Genomic DNA, 5,288 nt, shown 5'->3' with positions numbered 1-5,288 from the left:
CTTTTGGAAAACAGAGGCTAAGGACACCATCCCTGCCCATCCTGGCTAATAGCCATTGATGGACCTTCCTCCATGCACTTATCAAGTTCTTTTTTGAACCCTGTTATAGTCAGAGGAATGAGTCTCATGTACCATATTGAAAGCATTCATGATCTGGATCATTGGCACAGCCTCTGGCCAAGTCTAGTCTCCAAAAAAGCATGTGTTCCCATTATAGGATTCATCAATGAGGTTAGGAATGCCCCGGGCGGAAAGAATAGTTTGACAGCCTGTCTGAGTCCTTTTTATTTGGGGAGTGGCATAAATACAGGCAATGTCAAGAAAAGAGAATCCTTTATAACTGGACTGATGGTGAAACATCTATTCTTGGCTATCTCATAAAGACATCTTCACCGCCATCCAACTCTGTGCCATCCTGACTTCTGATTTACTGTGAAGAAATGGCATCCTTTCAGGAAGGAGGAGCAGCAGTGAATTGCAAGGAGAGCTAGTGATATAAGTTCTATCCAAGCTGCCTTTTCAACCACACTTATAAGGCAGGCGATGGACTGCAAGCAAAGCTATAATGTCTCACACTTAAGTGCTGATGAACCTGCCCTTCTAATTGCATAAAACATGTCTTCACAAAACTCGTCACTGGGTTCTGTGCATAAAGTCATAGATTGGACGGTCAGAAGGGACCACTGTGGTCATCTGGTCTGATGTCCTGAATAACACAGGTCATAGAACTGCTCCAAAAAGATGCCTAGAGTAGAGCTCTTAGAAAAATCATCCAACCTTGTTTTCAAAATCGCCCATGATGGCTAATCCACCACAGCCCTGGGTAGATTGTTCCAATGGCTAATTACTCTCACCATTACAAATTTCCACCTTATTTCCAGTCTGAATTTGTCTAGCTTCAACTTCCAGCCATTGCGTCATAATTTTCTAGTACTAGATTGAAGAGCCCATTGTTAAATAGTTGTTCCCCGTGTAGGTGTTTATGGACTATAATCAAGTCACTCCTTAGCCTTCTCTTTGTTAAGCTACCTGGTTTTCTAAGCTCTTTGCTGTACCCATATATGCTTGCCTGTGCATTTTTGACAGTTTCCTCCTGACTTGCATATCAGAAATGCAGGACCTTTGTTAGGTCTGCTTGTAAAGCCAGTTTGCTATGCATCAGCTTTTAATCAGTGTCCCAATGAAATCTAACTCAATCCATCTCCTTTTAAAGCACTGGGTATTAGACACATTTATTCGCTAACAGCAACCCAGTTGCTGTATCTCAGGGGTTCTCAGACTGGGAGTTGGGAATTCTCAGGAGGTTGTGAGGTTATTGCATGGAGTGGGGTCTCAAGCTGTCAGCCTCCACCCCAAACGCCACTTTGCCTCCAGCATTTATAATGGTGTTCAATATATAAACAAGTGTTTTTAATTTATAAGGGAGGGTCGCACTCAGAGGCTTGCTATGTGAAAGGGGTCACCAGTACAATAGTTTGAGACCCACTGCTGTAGCTCAACGAGTTTACCTGAAGACTGGCTGATGGCCAGCCAGCATATTTTTACTTTTCTATTTCCTTAGCTCAGTTACAAATTTTGTGGGGTTAATTTCAGTTCAAACTCATTAAAAGTTTTATTCTCCGGCTGATAGGTATCCTGTACATGTTATCAAAGACCTAGCTGCATCATTAATTGAAATTGGCTCCTACTATTTTTATCTTTTATTCTATACTTAAATATATTCAGAAATATAACCATTCTCTTTAAAAAGAAAGAAAAACCTGTTCACCACATATCAGTTAACCCCAACACCTCACATATTAATGGGAAATATTGCAGACTCAATCCTGCTCCAACTGAAATCAATGGCAAACCTGCCATCGACTTCAAAGAATGCAAGCCCCTCTATTTGCATACAATGTGAATGATACTTCTTTAAAATATTTAAGATTAGGCTTTCTTCTCTTCTAAAATGACACTAAGCAGTTGCTGGAAAGTAGCTGGAGGCTTCCAGGTGGAAGGAGAAACTTGCCTCCATTTTCTAGGCATAATGACCTCTGTCCTCTCCTGCACTTCCTCCTAGGTGAAACCCTCTGGGGAAGGCAGGATAAATCACTCCTCTCCATGACAACTTGCTTGAAGCTGGCAAGCTGTGGCATCTATTGCTAGCACTAGAGTTCCAGACACTAATGATATATCTACAGTGCAGCTGAGGTTTAATTTAGCTGGCTCAGATACCAATAGGAGTGAAGCTTCACAAACCCTGGATACTTCTGTGGGCAGCTGTCCCATGCTGAAGTCCAGGCTAACTGGAATATGTGGCCACTTACTTAGGTGCCTAAATCTGTCTCATCACAACGTTAATTTTTAAAAGCTAACTCCACTGCTTTCCTAGCCAAGATTGCATTATTCTGCCATTGTGAAGCATCCCTGGTTTTGTTTTCCAAGCATTTGAAGGGTTTATTTTCTCCTCACGTAGAAGGGCTAACCCCGAATGTAAGGCCCATTAGAAGAAAAGTTTTCCTTTTTGTCACATTGGCACTCATCAAAAGGGCTGTTCACATAACTGCTGATTCAGGGAGTTGCTTTTTAAAATAGGACTGAGCCCTTTACCCTTTTAGTGGAGTATTTAGTCTCCTAATATTTGGAGAGACAAATATGCTTTGAGAGCAATAAGCCATCATCTTATGGCAGCATTTCACATGCTTTCATTCAAGCCACTTCAAATAGCAAGGTAATAAAGAGTCTCTGTAGAGCGCATTTCATTTTCCGGATGCATCAAGTGATGAACAGTCAAGTTCTCTTATTTTTCAACCAGCTTAATAAGTTTAGTGTCAACGTCTTATGCTTCCTTGTCCACTAAAATGCCCAATCGCAATCCCCCAGCCACCACAATAACAGACTGATTCCATGGTGCTCCAGGAACAGAGCCTGACTCCTTCTGCCTGGATGGTGCCAGCTCTGTAGGGGTTGAGGAACAGAGCCCATCTCCCTCTGCCCATGTCAGGCTGGCTCTGTGGGGATCTGGAACCAAAGCCAGGTTCCCTCTGCCCATATCAGCCAGTTCAGTGAGAAGTTCAAGTAAATTTCTACCAGGATTTTTTTAATGTTGCATCCTGTTAGGCAAATAGACAATTTTTGAAAAGACTTTAGCCAATCAAAAAGAAAGCCATGCTTGTAAGGAAATGTGTGGGTGGGATGTTGCCTGTCCATAATAATTTGTGGCCCACACAAACGTACATTCCTAGCTACTCCAATGATGCTATGGAGTTATAGTGGCATAGTTATGGTGCCGTGGCTAAGGTGTTATACTCCCCCTAATGTAAACATGGCCCTAACTAATGCACTTTGTGATAAATGATTGGGTAAATTAGCATTCTCTAATCACAGAGAATAGTTCCATCTCCTTAATGAACTTGCAATGAGGTGTGGCATATACAGGATTTAGGGTTGCCCAGCCTGGAGTCTCCAGAAATTAAAGATTGTCATATGATGAAATCTCCAGGAATACATCCAACCAAAAATGGCACCCCTAACAGGACTGCATGTTACGACCAATCCTAGGTTGTAGCTGACTCTGTGAATTAAATAAACAAAGGCAAGACAGGATTTATTTGAGCTGGGTTGCAAATGGGTAGAATAGCACCGGGAGGGGAAACTGAACTGCTGTCTTCTCCCAACCTATGGGAAAATAGCCATTGAGATCACCCTAGCACAAGAGCAGTGTGTAAAACAGGTTTTTGGCACTGGTGAGACCTCAGAGGCAACAAGTTCCCAAGCTTCGTGGGAAAATGCCAGCAACATTTTGAAGTAAAGGGATTGTGATTCTTTGATGGTAAAACAATATTCGTGACACTCTAGGGGATCAACACTAATTACTTGACTGAGTTTAAATACGTTGACAACTTTTATTGGCAAACTTTTTAATTGTTGTAAGAGGAATTCATTGCAAGTGCAAACTTGCGTCATGAATAGGAAAGCTGAACTAGGTTCCTTGAAAGTTTCATAAACCTTTTGGGGAAGCCAATGTCTGAAGGGTTTTTGGTTGTTGGGTTGACTGGTGTTTTTTGTTTTGTTTTTTTCTTATTTATTTAGCCATTTGTGAATCTACTGCTTAATCTTTGGGTGTACTTGCAATAAACACAACAGGCTGGATACTGTTCTCAGCTATGCTACTGTAAATCTGGAGTAACTCTGCATTTACTGCTGGAGTTATTTCTGAGTTGTCCTGGAGATCAGACTCAGACCCAAAGACACTAAATGTGAACTAATGCAGTCAACATGACTCTTCTCCATCACACAGAAACACAAAACCCCACCATTGCCCAAACTGCCCTCCTGAAGATCAATAAACTCAGGGTCTGTCAGACCAAAGAGCAGCAAGTTCCGGTGCTCTGCCATCCGAGGTTACACCAGTATAGTACAGTCAGACTGAGCATCCTAGCTGATCCCACCTGCTCTTTGGAACCTGAGTCACTAACATATGCAGGATCCACCCATAAGGGCTTCAGCCAACACCTTGACTTGCCTCTAGAAATGAATCAGAAGCTAGTGCCCTCCCTGCAGCACATCCTCCTGAGAAGCACTGTTAAGCAAACGGGCTGCTACATTGTTGAGCAGCTGAAGTTTGTGTGGCCTTCAGGTGTCACCCAAGCAGCACAAATAGCAGTAATCCAGCCTGGAGCTGACAGAGACAGAGAAAATAGTGAGTCCCACAGGTAAAGTAAAAGCTTGTTCAGTGCTTCATACTGCCACTCTCTGTTGCCTTGCGCCCATTGCGGCTTAAAGCGACCTCTGTATGGTGATAGCCCTTCTTGTCAGTGACGGTAATGCTGCTTATGGTGGAGACATTGCAGCATGGTCAAGTGGCCAAGTCAGGACCAACAGCAAAGGGATCATGTGCTTTCAAAGGCTGGAAAGAAAACAGCTTAAATCCAAGAAAACCAAAGTCTTAGGGATTGATTTTCGCCTATAGAACTTCACTCCTGCAGGAGATAGGAATGACTGACCATTGGACCTCAACACTCATGCAACTTAATGCAAAACTCATTTATCTGATCTAGATATCCCTGAGTACACTCTACACACTGTACACAAGTTCAAGTTCATTCATTCCCTCCATACACACGCCACCGGAAAAAAAGAGAGTGAGAGAATCCTTGTGACCCAGCCGAGCTATTCGCCTCATATGCTGGGAAGAGAGAGCTTGTTATATTTTTTTAATATTGGAAAGGTGTTCAGATACTGTGGTGATTGGGAAGTTATAGAAATTCCTAGACAGAAGATGTCCCTAAGATGCGCTTGGCACA

Source organism: Gopherus evgoodei, chromosome 12 (genome assembly GCF_007399415.2).
Source record: "Gopherus evgoodei ecotype Sinaloan lineage chromosome 12, rGopEvg1_v1.p, whole genome shotgun sequence".
Lineage (NCBI taxonomy): Eukaryota > Metazoa > Chordata > Testudines > Testudinidae > Gopherus > Gopherus evgoodei.
The sequence above is the reverse complement of the archived record's forward strand: the minus strand, read 5'-3'. Positions refer to the sequence as shown.